Consider the following 17,376-nt stretch of genomic DNA (forward strand, 5'->3'; position numbering starts at 1 on the left):
CTCTGAAGTTCCCCTATCCCCTCTGAAGTTCTCCTATCCCATCTGAAGTTCCCCTATCCCCTCTGAAGTTCCCCTATTCCCTCTGAAGTTCTCCTATCCCCTCTGAAGTTCACCTATCCCCTTAGAAGTTCTCCTATCCCATCTGAAGCTCCCCTATCCCCTCTGAAGTTCTCCTATCCCATCTGAAGTTCTCCTATCCCCTCTGAAGTTCCCCTATCCCCTCTGAAGTTATCCTATCCCCTCTGAAGTTCCCCTATCCCCTCTGAAGTTCCCCTATCCCCTCTGAAGTTCCCCTATCCCATCTGAAGCTCCACTATCACCTCTGAAGCTCCCCTATCCCCTCTGAAGCTCTCCTATCCCCTCTGAAGCTCTCCTATCCCCGCTGAAGCTCCCCTATCCCCTCCGAAGCTCTCCTATACCCTCTGAAGCTCTCCTATACCCTCTGAAGCTCCCCTATCCCCTCTGAAGCTCTCCTATCCCCACTGAAGCTCCCCTATCCCCTCTGAAGCTCTCCTATACCATCTGAAGCTCTCCTATACCCTCTGAAGTTCCCCTATCCCCTCTGAAGCTCCCCTATCCCCTCTGAAGCTCCCCTATCCCCTCTGAAGCTCTCCTATACCCTCTGAAGTTCCCCTATACCCTCTGAAGCTCTCCTATACCCTCTGAAGTTCCCCTATCCCCTCTGAAGCTCTCCTATTCCCTCTGAAGCTCTCCTATCCCCTCTGAAGTTCCCCTATCCCTCTGAAGCTCTCCTATCCCCTCTGAAGCTCTCCTATCCCCTCTGAAGTTCCCCTATCCCCTCTGAAGCTCTCCTATCCCCTCTGAAGTTCCCCTATCCCCTCTGAAGCTCTCCTATCCCCTCTGAAGCTCTTCTATCCCCTCTGAAGTTCCCCTATCCCCTCTGAAGCTCTCCTGTCCCCTCTGAAGTTCCCCTATCCCAGGGGTGTCAAAGTCACAAGCCGAGGGCCGGACTGTTCGAATGTTCATTGAATTTTTTTTAAATGACGCATATAGTCTAGTGAACCTAATTGAACCTACTGAAAACCTAACAAATATATTCCAATATGATCAGATAAATAAAGCAATATTTTCTTATGGCTCTGTCAGTAATCTTTAATTTTCAACAGACACAAAAGACAAATTTCCTTTATATAAAAATCCCCATAACATGAACATTAAATGAAAGAAACCGGTATTCAAGGCACCATCAGTAGCCTATATTTTCTATTTTAGCAAAAGTGGGCTAAATTTACTTCAAAGAAAAAAACAATAATAGCAATTTTCTATCATCCACTCAACTGAAATATTTTTAAAATATAATTGGATTGAAATACAATAAAATAAAGTGCAAAAATCTATTAATCAAAAACAACACTTTGTTTAAGGAGAAGTAACATGCAGTGAAAACAAATATTAAACTTTAACTTTTAAACTTGAACTGAGTAAAAACTCTAAATATGTGATTGCACAGTAATGTTCACTTGTTTGAGGTTGAGGGTGATACTTGGTGGTGTCCCATCTTTTCCACAAGTTCATCAATGTTCGGGGTAAGGCTCTGAGCTGAGGAAATCCTCAGAATTGAGTGGAGGTGTTCAGCAGTAAGTCGACTTCTGTGTGATGTTTTGTTCAAGTTCATCAAAGAAAACAGTTGTTCACACAGGTATGTGCTGCCAAACATAGACAACGTTTGAGCAGCCTGGATGCGCAGCTGGGGCATTGTGTCGGGAGGAAACGGGCGAACTCCGCAGCACCCACTGCCGCATATTTTGCCCTCAGTGCATCATTGCATTGGAGGTCAATCAACTCCATTTGGAGGTTTGGTGGTGAGCTTTCCACGTCAACAGCAAATGGGTTACCGAGCAGTTCCAACCTGCTTTTTTGTGCTTCAAAGTCAGCAAATCGGCGTCGAAAGTCAGCGGCAAGCATACCTATTTTATCAGCCAACTGTGCGCTCGGGAACGCACTGGTAGAGAGCTTCTCTTTCATGGTCTGGCAGCTGGGAAAGTGGCTCAAATTTTCTTTCCGCATCTGCGTCTCCCACAGAGTCAGTTTGGTTTTAAATGCCTTCACTGTACTGTACATATCAGAGATGACACGATCCCGACCCTGCAGCTGCAAGTTCATTGCATTCAGATGACTCGTAATGTCACACAGAAAAGCCATTTCACACAGAAACATTTCGTCTCGGAGTTGTGTTGTGTCTTTCCCTTTGCTGTCCAAGAACAGACAAATCTCCTCACGAAGCTCGAAACATCTTTGAAGCACCTTTCCCTGGCTTAGCCATCGCACCTCTGTGTGATAAGGCAAATCACCATGCTCCGTTTCTAACTCCGTCAGAAATGCCTTGAACTGGCGGTGATTCAAACCTTTGGCTCTGATAAAGTTAACTGTGCGCGTGATGATGCTCATTACATGCTCCATTTTCAAGGCTTTACCGCACAACGCTTCCTGGTGTATGATACAATTATAAGCTGTCAGCTCACCTGTCGCGTTTTCCTCTTGCATCTTTTCCCGTATCATCGCCACCAGTCCGCTCCTGTGTCCACACATCGCAGGTGCTCCGTCGGTTGTCAAACCCACGAGTTTTTCCCAAGGCAGCTCCATCTCATTTACACATCTTGACACCTCTTCATACAAATCATGCCCCGTAGTTGTGCCATGCATAGGACGTAAAGCCAAAAACTCCTCTGTCACGCTTAGGCTGGAGTCCACTCCGCGGATGAAAATTGACAACTGGGCAATGTCAGAAATGTCGGTGCTCTCATCCACAGCCAAGGAATATGCAATGAAATCTTTTCCCTTTTTCACAAGCTGCTCTTTTAGATTGATGGACAACTGGTCTACTCTCTCGGCAATGGTGTTTCTGCTCAGACTCACATTTAAAAAGAGTTGCCTTTTTCTGGGCAAACTTCGTCACAAACTTTAATCATGCAGTTTTTGATGAAATCCCCCTCCGTAAATGGCCGGGCTGATTTAGCGATCTCTTCTGCCAAAATAAAACTGGCCTTGACAGCAGCCTGGCCTTGTGATTTGGCTTTTTTGAACAGAGCCTGTCGAGATTTGAGGCCTCGTTTTAATTCCTCTGCCTTTTGTAGCCTTTGTTCCATGTCCATATTCTTGTTGTTGTCCGCGTGTTTCGTTTCATAATGTCGTCTCAGATTATACTCTTTCAGTACCGCCACACTTTCTCCACACAGAAGACACACAGGTTTTCCAGCTACCTCCGTGAACAAATACTCCGACTCCCACCTTGTTTGAAACCCCCGGTTCTCAGTGTCCACCTTCCGTTTTGCCATTTTTGATGGGTATCTGAAAGTTAATTTTACTGTGATGCTGACAACTGCTGTGCCAATAAATATTGAAATGAAGCAGCCTACTGCTCGGTGCGTCACCGTTGCATTGTGGGAAATGTAGTATTGGTGCGTGTAAAAGATCTGCGGGCTGCCGGCTTGCTGCGGTCTGCGGGCCGGTTCTAATAACAAATCAAGATCATCCCAGGGGCCGTAAAAAACCTTCTCGCGGGCCGGATGTGGCCCGCGGGCCTTGACTCTGACATATGTGCCCTATCCCTTCTGAAGTTCCCCTATCCCATCTGAAGCTCACCTACCTCCTCTGAAGCTCTCCTACCGCCTCAGAAGCTCCCATCCCTCCTCCCATTCTCTTCCACTCTCTCCCTCATGGTCCTGAACACTGATGAACTCTCTTTCACTCTCTCCCACGCACACTCCTGGCATCCTCCACACAAAGGGCAGGGGGTGGTTATTAGCCCAGGACCCTTATTGTTCCACCCTACCAATTAGTGTGAGTGTGAAACATGATTCACAGCGTGCATGGTGAAAGATGTTCTACACACAACAGCATCAGTGCTATTTAAAGTGGAACTGACAGCAATTTAGCAACATGAAATCTTGTTAAAATCTGTTCACATACACTCCCACAAAGAATATGACACTTTTGAAAACATTTTCTGACAAGCGAGCACCTAGATATGGTCATTTTCACATTTCCATAAATTCTTAGAATGTTTGGGAACTACATATACTAAGGCATTTGTGAAAATTCTATAGCATTATAGAGTGGGAAAGCGGCCGTGAAGTTTAGACAAATAATAGACACTGCAATAAATAAAACCTAACCAAACATCTGTCTTGTCCAGGACCAGTAGGCCTCATGCAAACAAGCCATTTGCCACAAGGGCTTGCCATCATTCACTTTGAACTGGACCGTGTGTTTACAGGCAGTAGGACCTGCCATCATTCACTTTGAACTGGACTGTGTGTTTACAGGCAGTAGGGCCTGTCATCATTCACTTTGAACTGGACCGTGTGTTTACAGGCAGTAGGGCCTGCCATCATTCACTTTGAACTGGACCGTGTGTTTACAGGCAGTAGGACCTGCCATCATTCACTTTGAACTGGACTGTGTGTTTACAGGCAGTAGGGCCTGTCATCATTCACTTTGAACTGGACCGTGTGTTTACAGGCAGTAGGACCTGCCATCATTCACTTTGAACTGGACTGTGTGTTTACAGGCAGTAGGACCTGCCATCATTCACTTTGAACTGGACCGTGTGTTTACAGGCAGTAGGGCCTGTCATCATTCACTTTGAACTGGACTGTGTGTTTACAGGCAGTAGGGCCTGCCATCATTCACTTTGAACTGGACCGTGTGTTTACAGGCAGTAGGACCTGCCATCATTCACTTTGAACTGGACCGTGTGTTTACAGGCAGTAGGGCCTGCCATCATTCACTTTGAACTGGACCGTGTGTTTACAGGCAGTAGGGCCTGCCATCATTCACTTTGAACTGGACCGTGTGTTTACAGGCAGTAGGACCTGCCATCATTCACTTTGAACTGGACCGTGTGTTTACAGGCAGTAGGGCCTGCCATCGTTCACTTTGAACTGGACCGTGTGTTTACAGGCAGTATGGCCTGCCATCATTCACTTTGAACTGGACTGTGTGTTTACAGGCAGTAGGGCCTGCCATCATTCACTTTGAACTGGACTGTGTGTTTACAGGCAGTAGGGCCTGCCATCATTCACTTTGAACTGGACTGTGTGTTTACAGGCAGTAGGGCCTGCCATCATTCACTTTGAACTGGACCGTGTGTTTACAGGCAGTAGGGCCTGCCATCATTCACTTTGAACTGGACTGTGTCTTGCAACAGCGAGAAGTTAGATCATTAGAACGCATTCGACAAAAGCCATAAAATACACCTAAATAGATTTCTGCAATTAGAATAGATTTCTGCAACAGGAGTCTTCTTACACTTGGGAACTTTACACTCCTATTGATCAAACAACCACGAAAAGGTAGGTTCTCTCTCCCTCAGTTATGCACATCAACAACAACAACAACATCAACAATTAATGTTAGCCAGAGCAAGATGAGCTCAAATTTAATGAAAGAACATTAGATACAGTACAGTGCATTCCGATAGCATTCAGACCCCTTCCCCTTTTCCACATTTTGTTACGTTACAGCCTTATCCTAAAATTAATTAAATACATCTGTTCCTCATCAATCTACACACAATGACAAAGCAAAAACAGGTTTTTAGACATTTTTGCAAATTATTAAAAAAACTAAACAGAAATACCTTATTTACGTAAGTATTCAGACCCTTTGTTATGAGACTCGAAATTGAGCTCAGGTGCATCCTGTTTCCATTGATCATCTTTAGATCGTTCTTCAACTTGATTGGAGTCCACCTGTGGTAAATTAAATTGATTGGACATAATTTGGGAAGGCACACACCTGTCTATATAAGGTCCGACAGTTGACGGTGCATTTCAGATCAAAAACCAAGCCATGAGGTCAAAGGAAATGTCCGTAGAGCTCCGAGACAGGATTGTCGAAGTACAGATCTGAGGAAGGGTCCCAAAACATTTCTGCCTCATTGAAGGTCCCCAAGAACACAGTGGCCTTCATCATTCTTAAATGGAAGAAGTTTGGAACAACCAAGATTCTTCCTAGAGCTTTCCGCCCGGCCAAACTGAGCAATCGGGGGAGAAGGGCCTTAGTCAGGGAGGTGACCAAGAACACGATGGTCACTCTGACAGAGTTCCAGAGTTCCTTTGTGGAGATGGTAGAACCTTCCAGAAGGACATTCATCTCTGCAGCACTCCACCAATCAGGCGTGGCTAGACGGAAGCCACTCCTCACTAAAAGGCACATGACAGCCTGCTTGGAGTTTGCCAATGCAGGAGTGACTTCGGGACAAGTCTCTGAATGTCCTTGAGTGGCTCCGCCAGAGCCCGCACTTGAACCGAATCGAACATCTCTGGAGAGACCTGAAAATAGCTGTGCAGCAAAGCTCCATATCCAACCTGACAGAGCTTGAGATGTTCTGCAGAGAAGAATGGGAGAATATCTCAAATACAGGTGTGCCAAGCTTGTAGTTTCATACCCAAGAAGACTTGAGGCTGTAATCGCTGCCAAAGGTCCTTCAACAAAGTATTGAGTAAAGGGTCTGAATACTTATGTAAAGGATTTATCCGTTTTTCTGTTCATTTGATAAATTAGCAAACATTTCTAAAAAAACTGTTTTCCTTTGTCATTATGGAGTATTGTGTGTAGATTGAAGGAAAAAAAATACGTCTGTAACATAACAAAATATGGAAAAAGTCAAGGGTCCTGAATACTTTCCGAATTTGCCGTCAAAATAAACAATGGGGAATTTTAGACTTCCCGTCCTTCTGCAGCTTGCCTGCAACCAAGCACCCAAGCTAACTGGCTAAAGTTGACTAGCTTGCTACTTCCAGACACAAATGAGAGAACACCTCACTCTGACCACTTTACTCACCCTAGCAGATCGGGTTAGCTAGGCTGTTTACATGTTATCTAGAGAATTCTTGACTAACTATTACTTTTTCTGCCTACATTTACTGACAGCGGTCATATTCAGCCGGTGTAGCAAATTCGTAAGTGCATCAGTTATTCTGCGCTCTGACATACTCAGACAAGTCTGTTCTGAAATAGATAGTCAGAGTGAATTTGCGAACGCAAGGGATATTCTAACTGGTGTTGTGGAAATATTGAATCAAATATTTCTCAGATACTGGAACTTATAAATTCAAATATACTTTATTACAAAGTAACAGAGCCAAGCAATTCCATGGACCAACTGATTTTTCTTGTTACAGAACTCAGGCTTGTAATGGCGTTCGTCTGTTGAAGGAGAAGCGGACCAAAATGCAGCGTGGTGGTTACTCATGTTCTTTAATGTAGAATCGACGATACATGAAATAACATAATATACAAAAACAACAAACGAAACGCGAAAACCTATTACAGCCTATCTGGTGAACACTACACAAAGACAGGAACAATCACCCACGAAAACACTCACAGAATATGGCTGCCTAAATGTGGTTCCCAATCAGAGACAACGAGAATCACCTGACTCTGATTGAGAACCACCTCAGGCAGCCATAGACTACGTCGATGCCCCACAAAACCCCAAGACAAAAAACACACCAAAATAATCCATGTCACACCCTGGCCTGACCATATATATAAAGAAAACACAAAATACTAAGACCCAGGCGTGACAGAACCCCCCCCCCCCTAAGGTGCGGACTCCCGGACGCACCTCAAAACCATAGGGAGGGTCCGGGTGGGCGTCTGTCCATGGTGGCGGCTCCGGCTCGGGACGTGGACCCCACTCCATAAATGTCATAGTTCCTCCCCCTCGTGTCCTGGGATAATCCACCCTCGCCGCCGACCATGGCCCAATAGTCCTCACCCAGAACCCCACTGGACTGAGGGGCAGCTCGTGACTGAGGGGCAGCTCGGGACTGAGGCAGTTCGGGACTGAGGCGAAGCTCGGGACTGAGGGGAAGCCCGGGACTGAGGGGAAGCCCGGGACTGAGGGGAAGCCCGGGACTGAGGGGAAGCCCAGTACTGAGAGGAAGCCCAGTACTGAGAGGAAGCTCAGGCAGGTAGTTGGCTCCGGCAGATCCTGGCTGGCTGGCGGATCTGGAAGAGTCTGGTTGACTGGCAGATCTGGAAGAGTCTGGTTGACTGGCAGATCTGGAAGAGTCTGGTTGACTGGCAGATCTGGAAGAATCTGGTTGACTGGCAGATCTGGAAGATCATGGCTGACTGGCGGATCTAGCTGCTCTGGCTGCTCCATGCAGACTGGCAGCTCTGGCTGCTCCATGTAGTCTGGCAGCTCTGGCTGCTCTATGCAGACTGACAGCTCTGGCTGCTCTATGCAGACTGGCAGCTCCATGCAGACCGGAAGCTCTGGCTGCTCTATGCAGACTGGCAACTCTGGCTGCTCCATGCAGACTGGCAGCTCTGGCTGCTCCATGCAGACTGACAGCTCTGGCTGCTCCATGCAGACTGGCAGCTCTGGCTGCTCCATGCAAACTGGCAGCTCTGGCTGCTCCATGCAGACTGACAGCTCAGGCTGCTCCATGCAGACTGGCAGCTCTGGTTACTCCATGCAGACTGACAGCTCTGGCTGCTCCATGCAGACTGGCAGCTCTGGCTGCTCCATGCAGACTGACAGCTCAGGCTGCTCCATGCAAACTGGCAGCTCTGGCTGCTCCATGCAGTCTGACAGCTCAGGCTGCCCCATGCAGACTGGCATCTCAGGCTGCATTGAACAGGCAGGAGACTCCGGCAGCGCTGGAGAGAAGGAAGGCTCTGGCTGCGCTAAACAGGCGGGAGACTTCGGCAGCGCAGGAGAGGAGAAAGGCTCCGACAGCGCTGAACAGGCGGGAGACTCCAGCAGCGCTGTAGAGGAGGAAGGCTCTGGAAGCGCTGAACAGGCGGGAGACTCCGGCGAGCTGGAGAGGCGAGGCGCACTGTAGGCCTGATGCGTGGTGCTGGCACAGGTGGAACTGGATAGAGAACACGCACAGGAAGCCTGGTGCGGGGAGCTGCCACCGGAGGACTGGTGTGTGGAGGTGGCACTGGATAGACCGGACCGTGCAGGGGCACCGGAGCTCTTGAGCACCGAGCCTGCCCAACCTTACCTGGCTCGATGCCCACTCAAGCCCGGCCAATACGAAGAGCTGGTATGTACCGCACCGGGCTATGCACGCGCACTGGAGACACCGTGCGCTCCATAGCATAACACGGTGCCTGCCCGGTCTCTTTAGACCCCCGGTAAGCACAGGGAGTTTGCGCAGGTCTCCTACCTGGCATAGCCATACTCCCTGTAAGCCCCCCCCCCCCCAATACATTTTTGGGGCTGACTCTCAGGCTTCCATCCACGTCGCCGTGCTGCCTCTTCATACCAGCGCCTCTCCGCTTTTACTGCCTCCAGTTCTTCCTTGGGGCGGCGATATTCTCCAGGCTGAGCCCAAGGTCCTTCACCGTGCTCCTGCTGACGCTGTTGCCTGTTACCACGTTGCTTGGTCCATTTGTGGTGGGTGATTCTGTAACGGCGTTCGTCTGTTGAAGGAGAAGCGGACCAAAATGCAGCATGGTGGTTACTCATGTTCTTTAATGTAGAATCGACGATACATGAAATAACATAATATACAAAAACAACAAACAAAACGCGAAAACCTATTACAGCCTATCTGGTGAACACTACACAGAGACAGGAACAATCACCCACGAAAACACTCACAGAATATGGCTGCCTAAATATGGTTCCCAATCAGAGACAACGAGAATCACCTGACTCTGATTGAGAACCGCCTCAGGCAGCCATAGACTACGTCGACGCCCCACAAAACCCCAAGACAAAAAACACACCACAATAACCCATGTCACACCCTGGCCTGACCAAATATATAAAGAAAACACAAAATACTAAGACCAAGGCGTGACAAGGCTTTATAGGTTTCCACCTTCAGATAACACACATGGTCACTCCCCTCTATGTAGATGATGAACAACCCTTGGCCTCTCGCCACCATTATCTTCTTGTCCCAATTCTTGCTTGTTAATGCCCACATCTGCTCAATTTAGATTATAATGGCCATAGTGTTAATCCAAAAAATAATTCATTTATTGTTTATATACTTTCCTAATATAAGTTTTTTTCTAATAATACTTGATTAGAACAAACATATGTTCTTATTACAGATACATGGTTCTTATTACAGATACATGGTTCTTATTACAGATACATGGTTCTTATTACAGATACATGGTTCTTATTACAGATACATGGGTCTTATTACAGATACATAGTTCTTATTACAGATACATGGGTCTTATTACAGATACAAGGGTCTTATTACAGATACATGGTTCTTATTACAGATACACGGTTCTTATTACAGATACACGGTTCTTATTACATATACACGGTTCTTATTACATATACATGGTTCTTGTTACAGATACATGGTTCTTGTTACAGATACATGGTTCTTATTACAGATACATGGTTCTTATTACAGATACATGGGTCTTATTACAGATACATGGGTCTTATTACAGATACATGGTTCTTATTACAGATACATGGGTCTTATTACAGATACATGGTTCTTATTACAGATACATGGTTCTTATTACATATACATGGTTCTTATTACAGATACATGGTTCTTATTACAGATACATGGTTCTTATTACAGATACATGGTTCTTATTACAGATACATGGTTCTTATTACAGATACATGGTTCTTATTACAGATACATAGGTCTTATTACAGATTTTTGATTTTATTTATTTCACCTTTATTTAACCAGGTAGGCAAGTTGAGAACAAGTTCTCATTTACAATTGAGACCTGGCCAAGATAAAGCAAAGCAGTTCGACACATACAACAACACAGAGTTACACATGGAGTATAACAAACATACAGTCAATAATACAGTAGAAAAATAAGTCTATATACAATGTGAGCAAATGAGGTGAGATAAGGGAGGTAAAGGCAAAAAAGGCCATGGTGGCTAAGTAAATACAATATAGCAAGTAAAACACTGGAATGGTAGATTTGCAGTGGAAGAATGTGCAAAGTGGAGATAGAAATAATGGGGTGCAAAGGAGCAAAATAAATAAATATAGTAGAGGAAGAGGTAGTTGTTTGGGCTATTTATAGATGGGCTATGGACAGGTGCAGTAATCTGTGAGCTGCTCTGACAGCTGGTGCTTAAAGCGAGTGAGGGAGATAAGTGTTTCCAGTTTCAGAGATTTTTGTAGTTAGTTCCAGTCATCAGCAGCAGAGAACTGGAAGGAGAGGAGGCCAAAGGAAGAATTGGTTTTGGGGGTGACCAGTGAGATATACCTGCTGGAGCGCGTGCTACAGGTGGGTGATGCTATGGTGACCAGCGAGCTGAGATAAGGGGGGACTTTACCTAGCAGGGTCTTGTAGATGACCTGGGGCCAGTGGGTTTGGCAATGAGTTTGAAGTGAGGGCCAGCCAATGACAGTGTACAGGACGCAGTGGTGGGTAGTATATGGGGCTTTGGTGACAAAGCGGATGGCACTGTGATAGACTGCATCCAAATGATTGAGTAGGGTATTGGAGGCTATTTTGTAAGTGACATCGCCGAAGTCGAGGATCGGTAGGATGGTCAGTTTTACAGATACACGGTTCTTATTACAGATACACGGTTCTTATTACAGATACACGGTTCTTATTACAGATACATGGTTCTTATTACAGATACATGGTTCTTATTACAGATACACGGTTCTTATTACAGATACACGGTTCTTATTACAGATACACAGTTCTTATTATAGATACACGGTTCTTATTACAGATACATGGTTCTTATTACAGATACATTGTTTTTATTAGATATACACGGTTCTTATTACATATGCATGGTTCTTGTTACAGATACATGGTTCTTATTACATATACATGGTTCTTATTACAGATACACAGTTCTTATTACAGATACATGGTTCTTATTACATATACATGGTTCTTATTACAGATACACAGTTCTTATTACAGATACATGGTTCTTGTTACAGATACACAGTTCTTATTACAGATACACGGTTCTTATTACAGATACATGGTTCTTGTTACAGATACACGGTTCTTATTACAGATACATGGTTCTTGTTACAGATACATGGTTCTTATTACATATACATGGTTCTTGTTACAGATACATGGTTCTTATTACATATACATGGTTCTTATTACAGATACATGGTTCTTGTTACAGATACATGGTTCTTATTACATATGCATGGTTCTTGTTACAGATACATGGTTCTTATTACATATACATGGTTCTTATTACAGATACACGGTTCTTATTACAGATACATGGTTCTTGTTACAGATACACGGTTCTTATTACAGATACACAGTTCTTATTACAGATACATGGTTCTTGTTACAGATACACGGTTCTTATTACATATACATGGTTCTTGTTACAGATACATGGTTCTTGTTACAGATACATGGTTCTTATTACATATACATGGTTCTTATTACATATACATGGTTCTTATTACAGATACACGGATCTTATTACAGATGCATGGCTTTTGGTGCCTATATGAATTAAAGTACACATTTTCTGCTTCCGTTCTGTTTTACATGTCTAGTGATTAACTCCATGTTGACCCAGTCTGTACACCCCATGGATTCTGTTTCCGTTTTGTTTTACATGTCTAGTGATTAACTCCATGTTGACCCAGTCTGTACACTCCCATGGATTCTGTTTCCGTTCTGTTTTACATGTCTAGTGATTAACTCCATGTTCACCCAGTCTGTACACTCCCATGGATTCTGCTTCCGTTCTGTTTTACATGTCTAGTGATTAACTCCATGTTGACCCAGTCTGTACACTCCCATGGATACTGCTTCCGTTCTGTTTTACATGTCTAGTGATTAACTCCATGTTGACCCAGTCTGTACACTCCCATGGATGCTGCTTCCGTTCTGTTTTACATGTCTAGTGATTAACTCCATGTTGACCCAGTCTGTACACTCCCATGGATTCTGCTTCCGTTCTGTTTTACATGTCTAGTGATTAACTTCATGTTGACCCAGTCTGTACACTCCCATGGATTCTGCTTCCGTTCTGTTTTACATGTCTAGTGATTAACTCCATGTTGACCCAGTCTGTACACTCCCATGGATTCTGCTTCCGTTCTGTTTTACATGTCTAGTGATTAACTCCATGTTGACCCAGTCTGTACACTCCCATGGATTCTGCTTCCGTTCTGTTTTACATGTCTAGTGATTAACTCCATGTTGACCCAGTCTGTACACTCCCATGGATTCTGCTTCCGTTCTGTTTTACATGTCTAGTGATTAACTCCATGTTGACCCAGTCTGTACACTCCCATGGATTCTGCTTCCGTTCTGTTTTACATGTCTAGTGATTAACTCCATGTTGACCCAGTCTGTACACCCCATGGATTCTGCTTCCATTCTGTTTTACATGTCTAGTGATTAACTCCATGTTGACCCAGTCTGTACACTCCCATGGATTCTGCATCCGTTCTGTTTTACATGTCTAGTGATTAACTCCATGTTGACCCAGTCTGTACACTCCCATGGATTCTGCTTCCGTTCTGTTTTACATGTCTAGTGATTAACTCCATGTTGACCCAGTCTGTACACTCCCATGGATTCTGCTTCCATTCTGTTTTACATGTCTAGTGATTAACTCCATGTTGACCCAGTCTGTACACTCCCATGGATTCTGCTTCCATTCTGTTTTACATGTCTAGTGATTAACTCCATGTTGACCCAGTCTGTACACCCCATGGATTCTGCTTCCGTTCTGTTTTACATGTCTCGTGATTAACTCCATGTTGACCCAGTCTGTACACTCCCATGGATTCTGCTTCCGTTCTGTTTTACATGTCTCGTGATTAACTCCATGTTGACCCAGTCTGTACACTCCCATGGATTCTGCTTCCGTTCTGTTTTACATGTCTAGTGATTAACTCCATGTTGACCCAGTCTGTACACTCCCATGGATTCTGCTTCCGTTCTGTTTTACATGTCTAGTGATTAACTCCATGTTGACCCAGTCTGTATACTCCCATGGATTCTGCTTCCATTCTGTTTTACATGTCTCGTGATTAACTCCATGTTGACCCAGTCTGTACACTCCCATGGATTCTGCTTCCGTTCTGTTTTACATGTCTAGTGATTAACTCCATGTTGACCCAGTCTGTACACTCCCATGGATTCTGCTTCCATTCTGTTTTACATGTCTAGTGATTAACTCCATGTTGACCCAGTCTGTATACTCCCATGGATTCTGCTTCCGTTCTGTTTTACATGTCTAGTGATTAACTCCATGTTGACCCAGTCTGTACACTCCCATGGATTCTGCTTCCGTTCTGTTTTACATGTCTAGTGATTAACTCCATGTTGACCCAGTCTGTATACTCCCATGGATTCTGCTTCCGTTCTGTTTTACATGTCTAGTGATTAACTCCATGTTGACCCAGTCTGTACACTCCCATGGATTCTGCTTCCGTTCTGTTTTACATGTCTAGTGATTAACTCCATGTTGACCCAGTCTGTATACTCCCATGGATTCTGTTTCCGTTCTGTTTTACATGTCTAGTGATTAACTCCATGTTGACCCAGTCTGTACAGTCCCATGGATTCTGCTTCCGTTCTGTTTTACATGTCTAGTGATTAACTCCATGTTGACCCAGTCTGTACACTCCCATGGATTCTGCTTCCATTCTGTTTTACATGTCTAGTGATTAACTCCATGTTGACCCAGTCTGTACACTCCCATGGATTCTGTTTCCGTTCTGTTTTACATGTCTAGTGATTAACTCCATGTTGACCCAGTCTGTACACTCCCATGGATTCTGTTTCCGTTCTGTTTTACATGTCTAGTGATTAACTCCATGTTGACCCAGTCTGTACACTCCCATGGATTCTGCTTCCGTTCTGTTTTACATGTCTAGTGATTAACTCCATGTTGACCCAGTCTGTACACTCCCATGGATTCTGTTTCCGTTCTGTTTTACATGTCTAGTGATTAACTCCATGTTGACCCAGTCTGTACACTCCCATGGATTCTGCTTCCATTCTGTTTTACATGTCTAGTGATTAACTCCATGTTGACCCAGTCTGTACACTCCCATGGATTCTGTTTCCGTTCTGTTTTACATGTCTAGTGATTAACTCCATGTTGACCCAGTCTGTACACTCCCATGGATTCTGTTTCCGTTCTGTTTTACATGTCTAGTGATTAACTCCATGTTGACCCAGTCTGTACACTCCCATGGATTCTGCTTCCATTCTGTTTTACATGTCTAGTGATTAACTCCATGTTGACCCAGTCTGTAAACTCCCATCGATTCTGTTTCCGTTCTGTTTTACATGTCTAGTGATTAACTCCATGTTGACCCAGTCTGTACACTCCCATGGATTCTGCTTCCGTTCTGTTTTACATGTCTAGTGATTAACTCCATGTTGACCCAGTCTGTACACTCCCATGGATTCTGCTTCCGTTCTGTTTTACATGTCTAGTGATTAACTCCATGTTGACCCAGTCTGTACACTCCCATGGATTCTGCTTCCGTTCTGTTTTACATGTCTAGTGATTAACTCCATGTTGACCCAGTCTGTACACTCCCATGGATTCTGCTTCCGTTCTGTTTTACATGTCTAGTGATTAACTCCATGTTGACCCAGTCTGTACACCCCATGGATTCTGCTTCCATTCTGTTTTACATGTCTAGTGATTAACTCCATGTTGACCCAGTCTGTACACTCCCATGGATTCTGCATCCGTTCTGTTTTACATGTCTAGTGATTAACTCCATGTTGACCCAGTCTGTACACTCCCATGGATTCTGCATCCGTTCTGTTTTACATGTCTAGTGATTAACTCCATGTTGACCCAGTCTGTACACTCCCATGGATTCTGCTTCCATTCTGTTTTACATGTCTAGTGATTAACTCCATGTTGACCCAGTCTGTACACTCCCATGGATTCTGCTTCCATTCTGTTTTACATGTCTAGTGATTAACTCCATGTTGACCCAGTCTGTACACCCCATGGATTCTGCTTCCGTTCTGTTTTACATGTCTCGTGATTAACTCCATGTTGACCCAGTCTGTACACTCCCATGGATTCTGTTTCCGTTCTGTTTTACATGTCTAGTGATTAACTCCATGTTGACCCAGTCTGTACACTCCCATGGATTCTGCTTCCGTTCTGTTTTACATGTCTAGTGATTAACTCCATGTTGACCCAGTCTGTACACTCCCATGGATTCTGCTTCCGTTCTGTTTTACATGTCTAGTGATTAACTCCATGTTGACCCAGTCTGTACACTCCCATGGATTCTGCTTCCGTTCTGTTTTACATGTCTAGTGATTAACTCCATGTTGACCCAGTCTGTACACTCCCATGGATTCTGCTTCCGTTCTGTTTTACATGTCTAGTGATTAACTCCATGTTGACCCAGTCTGTACACTCCCATGGATTCTGCTTCCGTTCTGTTTTACATGTCTAGTGATTAACTCCATGTTGACCCAGTCTGTACACTCCCATGGATTCTGCTTCCGTTCTGTTTTACATGTCTAGTGATTAACTCCATGTTGACCCAGTCTGTATACTCCCATGGATTCTGCTTCCATTCTGTTTTACATGTCTCGTGATTAACTCCATGTTGACCCAGTCTGTACACTCCCATGGATTCTGCTTCCGTTCTGTTTTACATGTCTAGTGATTAACTCCATGTTGACCCAGTCTGTACACTCCCATGGATTCTGTTTCCGTTCTGTTTTACATGTCTAGTGATTAACTCCATGTTGACCCAGTCTGTACACTCCCATGGATTCTGTTTCCGTTCTGTTTTACATGTCTAGTGATTAACTCCATGTTGACCCAGTCTGTACACTCCCATGGATTCTGCTTCCATTCTGTTTTACATGTCTAGTGATTAACTCCATGTTGACCCAGTCTGTAAACTCCCATCGATTCTGTTTCCGTTCTGTTTTACATGTCTAGTGATTAACTCCATGTTGACCCAGTCTGTACACTCCCATGGATTCTGCTTCCATTCTGTTTTACATGTCTAGTGATTAACTCCATGTTGACCCAGTCTGTACACTCCCATGGATTCTGCTTCCATTCTGTTTTACATGTCTAGTGATTAACTCCATGTTGACCCAGTCTGTATACTCCCATGGATTCTGCTTCCGTTCTGTTTTACATGTCTAGTGATTAACTCCATGTTGACCCAGTCTGTACACTCCCATGGATTCTGCTTCCGTTCTGTTTTACATGTCTAGTGATTAACTCCATGTTGACCCAGTCTGTATACTCCCATGGATTCTGCTTCCGTTCTGTTTTACATGTCTAGTGATTAACTCCATGTTGACCCAGTCTGTACACTCCCATGGATTCTGCTTCCGTTCTGTTTTACATGTCTAGTGATTAACTCCATGTTGACCCAGTCTGTATACTCCCATGGATTCTGTTTCCGT

The 17,376-nt window shown here is 44.6% G+C and overlaps 1 protein-coding gene across 1 annotated transcript in view; it reads right to left on the reverse strand.

Moving 5' to 3' along the window:
- Positions 1–17,376, reverse strand: part of LOC124008058 (interleukin-1 receptor accessory protein-like 1-B) — a 460,524-nt gene that overhangs the window by 69,064 nt on the left and 374,084 nt on the right. The gene's annotated exons all lie outside the window — the stretch shown is intronic.

Source organism: Oncorhynchus gorbuscha, linkage group LG21, assembly GCF_021184085.1.
Source record: "Oncorhynchus gorbuscha isolate QuinsamMale2020 ecotype Even-year linkage group LG21, OgorEven_v1.0, whole genome shotgun sequence".
NCBI lineage: Eukaryota > Metazoa > Chordata > Actinopteri > Salmoniformes > Salmonidae > Oncorhynchus > Oncorhynchus gorbuscha.